This window comes from Papaver somniferum, unplaced genomic scaffold, assembly GCF_003573695.1.
Source record: "Papaver somniferum cultivar HN1 unplaced genomic scaffold, ASM357369v1 unplaced-scaffold_65, whole genome shotgun sequence".
Classification (NCBI taxonomy): Eukaryota; Viridiplantae; Streptophyta; class Magnoliopsida; order Ranunculales; family Papaveraceae; genus Papaver; species Papaver somniferum.
Window position 1 is genome coordinate 3,678,209 of NW_020649304.1, and position 10,354 is coordinate 3,688,562.

The window sequence follows — 10,354 nt, forward strand, 5'->3', positions numbered from 1 at the left end:
TCGTTGAGTCCTTTTCATTTCTGTTTCTATTTTTATTTTTAAACTATCTTTCTCTAAGTGATTCGGTGGGGCACACGATTCAAGTTGTTACCATTGCTAGGGTGAAGTAGAGTGACTGAGTACCTTTTACAAAAAAAAAATTATTATTATTATTATTTTAGACCAGACCAATAGACCAATCGGAATAAATACTAACACTTGGATAGAAATATGTGTGTGTTGTCCCTGTCTCCGTCGCCTAAACAAGCGTGGAATGCAGGATCCACGGGAATTACCATGTAATCTGCTGATAAGAAGCATGCACTTGGATCCACAAGATCTAATCATGTTTTTAGTTCTTAAATAAATGTGTGTTCAATAAAGTCGACCACTGGTACCCTTATATATGCCAGTTATGTTGACCTAGAGTTAGGATTATCGACCACTGGTTCCCTTGTATTTTCCAGTCGTGTTGATATTAATCAGACCGGTATCTCAGTCATTTAGATTAGGTTCATCTTGGCAGAGGCCTTCAGACAGATATGGGAAACACCGTTCACTTTTCAACCATCTACATTTTTATTTTTCCATTTTCTTGATCTTTTCATGTGATTAGTTTGACTCCGAGTATGATGTCCATTGTGAAACTATCTTAGTAGAGCTCTGTCACTTTATATGAATTTTAGTATGCTTGAGTGCAAACTCGTGTACAACAATTGGAATTTCGCGTCAGGGTACTTCCTCCTGTAGTCAATAAGTATGCCAACCAAGGAGATTCTTTAGTGCCTTCCAAGGTTCTGCATAATTAGCTAGGGTCTGGAGTAAAGGTTTTGTGGGTGTACCTCTGGTAAACCCTCCGGAGACAACACTCCGCCACTAGGGACACCTAGGGGTTCAAATGATTTTCCTTTCTAGAATAAATTTGCTCGAGGACTAGCAAATAATAAGTTTCGAGGTATTTGGTAGACACATTTTTGTGTCTGAATTGTCCTCAATATCTCTATTGATAGTACTCGTTTTCGTCCTTATTATGGTGTTTTATGTGTTTGTAGGTATTTTTTTGGAAATAAATAATTTTGGAAAAATCGGCTCGAAAAATTATGCGGAGCATCCCGGAGGACATTTGTTATTCGGACTCTCTGTTTTGGATAAGGGGCACCTCAATTTATAAGGGGCACCTGAGTTGGACACCTGCTAGTTACACTCCACAGACGGTTAGGGGGCAGTCATCTTCAAGAATTCAAATTCTGAATTTTGGCGGGAAATACTTAAACAGTTCTGGAAGAATTTCAATTGAGAAAATGAAGGGGTCATGGGTCGATTCAATGACTGAAATTTGGTATAGAGATGTGATATAGGTTAAGAAACACAGTATGAGTGACAGGATCGATTAAATTTGGATGGAATTCTCGGTGTGATTCACAAGCCCAAAACAGAGTACGTGGACTGTAACACGAGCAAAAATATGTTTCTACTGTGCATGGAGAAGTTCTGCTAGCGTTAGACGAATTCTGAGGCGTGTATAAGCTGAATTGGAGCGTGCTACAATGAACTTTACGTGTGAAATTCCAAAAATGGTAATAAAATATTCTCTTCACTGCCCGAGTAATGAAGGATTATTTGGAGTTATAGAGATGGATTTCAGCGTGTTTTTGAGTATAAATATGCTCCTTGGGTCTACTAGAAAGGTTGGCAAGTGAGAGGGGATATAATAGAGCAACACAGATTTCAAGGGAATCGATAGAAGAACTTCCAGAGAAGAAAGTTTCTGTTGCTGCTGGAAGGGAAGAACGCGAAGAACATACTGACCTAGACAGTCGTTTATAAATAGTGACAACGACTGTCGGTGGTGGGTCGTAGTATTCTAAATACTACTGCACTTTAGGGATATCGTTCTTTGTAATGGTGTTTGCAACAGTTAAACGTTGCAAACACCTGATTTTATCATTTTTCACCATTTCATCCTTACAAACATCTTTTGAGCAATGAATATCAATTTTGAGCAAGTTTACACAATGATGAGCTAAACCCATCCTTTGGGGCAACGGAGGAAACTATTCGGCCAATGAAAAAGGGGTAATTTCTATTTTAATTATTTATGCAATTTATTATATTTAATTATTTTCCTTGAACAAAGAGTTTTTCCAAGGATTTTTATTAAATAGTTGTCATTTTAATTGATGGTATATGCTTGACTTAGAGTTTTTGATATTCCATGCTTTTAACTTACATTTATTCTTTTATAAAATCCATTTTTGCAATAATTAAAACTATTTAAAAGGAAAAATTTGCATAATAATATTAGAAATATCATTTTAAATTGGTAGAAAAAGTGGAATCCTTAGCCCCAGTTTCTCCAAAAATATTCCAATCACTTTGCTATTTTGCTTCACTTATAAAATTTATTTAAATCTAAAAAAAAAATTATCTCCTTCACAAGTTCGAAAAGAACCCCAGTTCTTACCACTATTCACAACAACTTTTGAAAATACATCATTTATTGAGTTTGTTCCATCATCGTCCTTCTTCCATTATCATCATAAATATTGTTGAATAAATGTATTTAAAAGAAAAATAGTTACATCTCTGTCATTCTTTGGTTAACTAAAAACAAAAACATCCAAGAGGAAAACGCGACATCTTCCCACTTGACCTTATTCCGCAATGAGGTCAGAAATCTTTGCGATTAACCTAGATCGGAATCAACCAACTAGGAAAACTTCTAGTCCCATTTGTATTGATCATCTTGGAACGGATGTTTACAGAATTCCACTTCATTTACTAAGATCAAAAGGAACGTTACCAAATGTGTGGTGTTTGTTGTATGAATAAAATTTAGTAACTTTCTTACAAAAGATGATGAAAACGAGCTTTAATTGGTAATTGTGGTGCTTAGGATAACATCAACATTATAAGATGTGTGTATAGATATATATACTTTGTGCGTAAAATAAAAGAACATGTCCAGCTTGTTCTGCATGCATAGTTCCCTAATTATATTCAGAATATATACATAAACATTTACAAAGGATGCTAACTGCTAAGATAATTTTGTATTTGCAAAGAGGTCTGAATATCATTTGTTTAATGTGAAAATTGTAGTTTGCACCACATTTCACGTGATGAATTGTTTGTGCACCATTTCTTAAATTTTAAGTGCAACGAAGGAGATATTTATGTGCGATTGTGTAAACACCACATCATATCTTTGAAACCTTTTGTGTTGAAGGCCTCAATGGTTATATTCAAACACCATCAATAAGAATTAACTAACTAACGAAATTGAAACACAAGCAATATCCTAGATTGCTTAATTTCTAATCATGTCGCGAAGGAGGAGGCAAGAAAATGATGATGACGTATGCCCTCACCAAATATTTAGGCGACCATTGAGAGAATAAGGTGCGGTTAGACTGCGAAAGCAATGCATCATTTCGCTTTAAAAAAATATATCCACAAAGTATGAGGTTCATGATTACATCATCGCGATTCTGCTTAGTACATGAATCATGTAAATATGTATTATTATTCATGTTAATTTAAGTTACTATACACAAAATCATATATGGGGAAAATTGTATTTTGCACCACATTTGACGTGATCAATTATTTGTGCACCATATTTTAAGGTATCAATTGTTTCGCATTGTAACCGCACTTGTGTTACGTCTTTTATACATGATTTCATGTGATCAATTGTTTATTGCATGAGGAGTAATCGTGATACTGAAAATCAAGAATATGGTGGTGGTGATTCGTCTGATGCCGATTCAATCGGTTCTTCTCAATCGAATTCGATGAATTTGTAAATGAAAGTTGATTATTCAACTAATATCAGTACGGATTATACACGTTAATCATTGAAGAATCATCAGAAGTTATGATCTCTGATGGGACAAGAAAGAGGAAGATGGTGGTGACGGTGGTGGAGATATGAGAAATTGTGTGGGGAGGCGACAAACCCAAGTTTTAACACGTGAAAATTTAATACGTGGCAAAATATATTGGACTCATGTTTCAAAAACAATTGAAGAGAAATGATAGCTTTAGTTTTTGTGCGACCACGCGTGGAAAAAATTGATGGGCAAAATAGTAAAACAACAACCTATGAGTTTACTTATAAGGAAACCAGCTTATTATTTTGACATACCCAAAAATGGGAACCTTGCCTATTTTTTAGAAAAGGATGAATGTACTACATAATTGTAGCTTGTGTCTTGCACAGTTGCACTTCTATATGGACACGAGCGAAGAATAATTTTTCTCACATTTATTTGGAGTGAAACATTGTGGTTTTTTACCTGCATTAATTGCGTTGTCTTATACTAACTATTATGTGAGGGAATATTCCCCTTTTTACTTGTGATGAGTGGAAGCTGTTTTATTCACATCAGTGCCCAGGTGCTAAACTCCTAAGTGAAAAATGGAATATTCCCCTCCGTTCGATTTTAGATGAGGTTTTAGGGTTATTTTTTTGTTCCGCAATACTTGAAAGTTTTCATATTTTTCTACAAAACTACTAATAACACCATAACTTTTTTCTTGGAACCATAAGTTCTTTTTTAATGCATTAATAACAATTAATGATTGAAGACTTTTCTTAAGGGTATAGATGGAAAAATATCTCTCCCCATTTCTTAATATGCGTGAAAACTCCAAACACATCATCTAAAGTGGAGGGAATATATAATTGTAACTTGTGTCTTGCGCTTCTATTTAGAATCGAGTGAAGAATTATTTTTGTCTCACGTATTTGGCGAGAAATGTTGTTTTTTTACCTGCATTAACTGCAGTGTTTAATTACTATTATTTGAGGGAATATTCCATTTTTCACTTGTGATGAGTGGAAGTTGTTTTTCACATCAGTGTTCAAGTGCAAAACATAATTTTTGGATTTTTAATAGTAACTTGTTTTTTGCACTTTTATTGACGTGAAGAATTATTATTCTCACATGCTTGTTCCCAGGGAAAATGGGGAATATGTCCCGTTTTCACTTATCTATTTCACTATTTGTTTTTTTTTTTTATAAACTGTGTTTCCCGGATAGAGAAACTAACCGTTAAATGACTAATTCCCCACATGTGTGGGCTTACGTGTGCGCATAAATGACATTATTTAAATCCGCAAACAAATTAGTGAAAATTGGACCTATAGAATGACATTTTCCGTTCTGGAAAAGGTTACAAGCTGGACAAATGGAAGTGGGATAAATTTGGGAAAATCAATCCAAATCCTACATCTAAAGTTGGATGGCTAAAATTTATTGACCTATTTCCAAACCCAGCCCACTACCTATCCTAGACAGCTAATATCTGATGTATGCTTCTCCTTCTGGTTACAAACTTACTGCTTCTAGAACTCTAAGAGACTAGAGTTTAGGTTGTCTACGCTCAACTGTACTACTCTCTAACCGATTAGACTAGACGAGACGAAACCCAAACAAGATACTTATTGAATTTTCTTCCGGTAAATTAATTATTTCCTTTGTTTCGAAATGTGGGTCCACTGAAATTGTCCTGGGGAAGAATAGGACGTCTTCTTTTCCGTCTCATAGGGGTGTATTAGGATTTACTAAGATTATACGTGTGCCACTGAAAAGACAAGAGACAGACATACCCTGTGTACCACACGTAAACGACCGGAAGTGCTACACTACCCCCCGTTGGTTTCTCCAATAGGTTTCCCCCATGAGGTGTCAAATTTTCACCCCTTGATCCCCTGGATTGGAGTTAGCAGAGGGGCCATTTTGTGTGGTATTAGGCCACTATCCCCATGACACCTCATGGTGGAAGATTTTGGTGGACATGAGTGGGGAATAGTTATTATTTTCGGTAAACGACTGAAATGTGACAAGTGACTGACAACCAATATAGGGGTATTAAGCAGAGGGTATGTATCTCGAAATCAAGTACCCTAGGTTTTCACATTATATTAAGCATTCATCTGGCAACATATTAGAAGCATTGAGAGTTCATAGAAAGCATTGAAACATATCAGAGACATTAGGAGATATAGTTAATAAAAAAATCAGAGGGTTGTTCAAGAATGGCTTCTTCATCTCCTACTCCAAAAAGAAAAATAGATGAGATTCATTCATCATAAGAAAACACATGTGAGAGTGACAGTGAAATGCCACGTTATGAAGAAAAAGCATATCAAAAACTACAAAATGGTTTAGTTATTGTAGCAGAAAGTAATTATATGTATAAATGTCCTTATTGTGTAGGTAAAAAAACAAAACTTATGCATATGATCATTTAGTTCAACATGCTAAGGATTCTGGTAAGATGAGATCTTCCCTTAAATTTCGAGATAAATCCAATCATAGGGCTCTAGCTCGTTATTTAGAGAACAAATCTGCTAAGGAGTTTTCCAGGGATGTTGGTTCATCATCTACTGTGGTGTGTGAGAAGAAATTTATATACCCATGGAAAGTTGTTGTTGTGAGTAAGGTCATAGATATTAGTAATAAGGCGATTAAGGAGCAGTTGGCTGGGTTTAAGCCTGTGAAGGTACGTACTATATGGGGTCCTGAGAATACCCCTAGTGGTCAGGCGATTGTGGATTTTACGGAAGATTGGTTGGGCTTTACTCATGCAACGTATTTGGAGAGTGAGTATAATTGCAACAAATTTGGGGGAAAACATTATGCTTTGGATAACCTTGGTGGTTTGGTAAAGGAAGGTCTGTATGCGTGGGTCACTAAGGAGGACGATTATTATTCTGAATGTCTTCTAGGGAAAAACTTGAGTAACAGTGGTAGTTCTTTAAAAACTATTGAGGATATTGAAGCCGATAATGAAAGGGCACACAATCAGAAAGTGTCGCAGTTAAATGATTTGATCAAGAAGAAAAATGATGCCTTGGTAAATGTAGTTGCAGGAAATCCTACACTACACCCCTCATATGATTTCATTATTACTCAACTCATTTTTAGGTTTACACTCTTAATTTTATTGATCAATCTTTGAATGTTCTTACAAGAAAAGATAAAGGAATCAAGAATGACATCTGCTCTAGACTTTCTCTCTCCTATTTACTTGTTTCTAAATCAAAAAGTTCTTTCCCTTCTTCTTTAAAACTTGAACGACTATTTATAGGGAAATACATAGTGGATGACAGCTAATCTGTCCTTTATTTTTGGGTATGGTCTGCGACATTCTCGCAACCTTACAAATGTTAATTTCGCAAGCTCGCTAATTTTCGCAGGACTATCACATCTTTCTCGTGATTCTAGCTGACGTCGTTTATCCTATCATTTCTGAAATTGTTCTGCGACGCTGTTGTGTTGTGTTGTTGATAATTTCGCTGAGACGTTATCGTTGCGAGATTCTGATCCTACATCTTGCCTCTTCTCATATCTTCTCTGCAAAGTAGAGAATGATGTGAGAAATGCCGCAGCTGTTCATCTCTTCATATTATGCATTTATCACACGTATTCTTTCTTCCATTTGTTTCTTGACACGTCTTCTGTAACTGCTGATTTTCAACCGCTCACGTCTTTTCGTCTTAATGATGTTTATTTATTCGAGTAAAAAAAATCTCCTTTATATACTCTTCTTTCCACTTTCTTTTTACTTTCTCTTCTCTTTTTATTCTCTCATCTCTGCAACTCTGTTATTCTTCTGCAAGTTCTACTACTGTAATTTTTCCCCCTTCAATCTTCTTACTTTTCATTCATTCCCATACTCTATATTCAAATATGCCTCCAAGTGGTCATAGACATGAGAAGAATTTAAAAGACGTCCAAAAACATCTTGCTGAGAAAGGTTTCACACTCACTACCATTCCTGGTGAAAGTGCCAAGTCAATTATTTATGTCAAACTTTTCTCTGATCAGTATTGTGATGATCAATCAATCATAATTTTTCTAGGTCAGATTCTCGCAGGTCACCCCATTCCTCTTTATGACCCAGATATTCCTTTATTCTATGAAATTCTCGCTCACTCGGGATTTTCACGAGCTATCTTCCAACTGAGTGGGGACTGCATCCGTCTGATGCTAGAGTTCGCTAACCGTGATGCTGGTAAAGGATCTCTGTGTTCCAAAGAACTTAGGGATCCTAAATTCGCAGACCTAGAGATAATTGCTGAGAAATACACAGTAGCGAGTTTCTTTGAGAACTATGAACTGATCTCCATGAAGAAAGAGAATACTCGCTGGGGTATTCGCTTAAAAAGGAAAGATAACATTGATGAAGCTAAAATTCTCATGCAAGACATTGACTGGAATTATGGTAAGAACACAACTCCTCGCAAATCCAAAGATGATAAATGGTGTGTTTTTCCTTTAATGCTAAAAGGACCTTACATTGCTGGGTCAAATGTTCTTCCTGCGAATCTCGCTGCTTATCAACCTTGGGTTTTCTCTTGGCCCGAGAAGGAGAAAGAGGTATGTTTCTTCCCGTTTAGCTCACTTTATATTTATTTATTTTTCTTTATTATTTTGTTCGCTAACTCTTGCGACATTCTGCAGATCCAAAAACTGAAAGATAGTTATAACAGGACTGGGAAAGCTAGTAATTTGTTAGCTCTTCGCTCATACACAGATGAGGTAAGAAATTTTCTCTTATGATTTTAAACAGTATATTGTTGCTTCCATTTCTTATTTCTATCTGTGTATGAAGATTATTGCTGAAATAGAAGAGCCTGTTGATGTTGCGAAGACTGGTGATAAAGGTAAAGGTGCTCTTCGCAGAGAAAAATCAACTGCTCCTCCTTCAAAGAAAAGGAAAGTCCGTTCTTCTTTTCCTTAAAATATTTCTCCTCATGAAAATTCCGAAAGTGACAAGGATGATGAGGACAATGATGATCTTGCCGCAAGTGAAGATTTCCACCTGAATCTTCTATGGCTAAGCTCTCTGGCCTCTTTTCTGATTCTGCAAGGAATGGGAGATAGCCAATTCGCTACACCTGCAAGCTCTCGCTACCTTTGCGATGTCCCTTTGCTGGATGGTGATAGTTCTCTTCGTGGAGTTTCTAGATCAGTGACTCCCGACTTCTTGCATTCCTCAATAGTCTGGTATATTTTTATCCTTTTATTCTTCATTGTCATAACTCAAAATTTCTTTATATTAATATTTTTTATATTTTCTCGCAGGCTGGAAAAGCTTCTTTCGTGTTGCCTCAGATCTAGAGAGAGACGCGAAAATCTTGAAAAGAAGAATCTTCAATTTCGCACAAAGAATGAAGAATTGGAAGCTGAAGTTAAAGGTCTTCGCGAGAAAAATAGACAATAGAAATTGATTCTTCTTCGTATAAGAACAAAATCTCTAGTCTTCAGCAAGCTAATAATCAGCTTTACGGTATGTTACTTTTCTCTTTTCCCTTCATTCATTCATCCTGTTGTTTTATCTTATTTAAATGATCCTTTTTGCAGACATTTATGGTCTTTCTGATGAAGCTACCCTTCTTCGTTCATTTCCTAATGCCTTGGATAATGATACCCTTCTTGAGCGTCTTAACAATTCCTTAAATAGTTTCTCAAATGATAGAATTTCATCTCTTTCTCTAAATGAGCTTAGATCTAAATTTCGCCTCTTAGAAATTGACCATAGATCTAGTTTAGGCTTAGCCAACCGATTTAAGCGTCTCCTTCTTGATTCTAAAGAGAAAACCAATGAGTTAAGAACCAAAATTAGCGGTCTCATAGATGATAAGGATCGCATCTCTGATCAAGGTGCTAAGGCTTTGGCGAAATTCCAAGAGACTCTTCTTGAAGTTCAACTTGAACGAGATGAAGCTAACCGCAAGAACATCGAACTCTGCGAAAGGGAAAATCAAATTCGTTCTCGTCTTCTTATAAGTAATGAGGATGAATTTGTTTGGGCTGCGAAAATCTTAGATGATGCTAGAAAAGATTTAGGTGTAAATGTTAGTCTCCAAGTTGAGCATACAGCCTTGATTAGAGATATGATTTCTGACAGAGAAGGTTACTAACTGCTCTTCTTTACTAATCTTTTGCTTCTTATGAATTTTCATCAAGTTAATAATTGATTGTCTTTTGCTCGCAGATTCTGAAAGTATATATCGTGAAAAGATTGAGGAACTCGAAGCTGAAAAGGAGGAACTCGCAAAGAATCTTTCTTCTCGCAACGACAAGTATTCTAGATTAAAGAATCAAATCAAGATCACTGTTGCGAATTTTAAGAATGATGCTATGCATTTTCGCAATCAAACTATCCAAATGGTTTGTGACGATCATAATCCCACATTCTGATTATCCTTGTCTCTTGGAAGAATCCCACAGAATACTCCCAGTTGATTATCTCTGATAGCGAAGCTGATGATGAAGAATCTGATGGTGATGAAGGTTCTGATGGTGATGAAGATTCTGACGCAGACGAAGAAGGGAACAAGTCTGATGAAGATAAT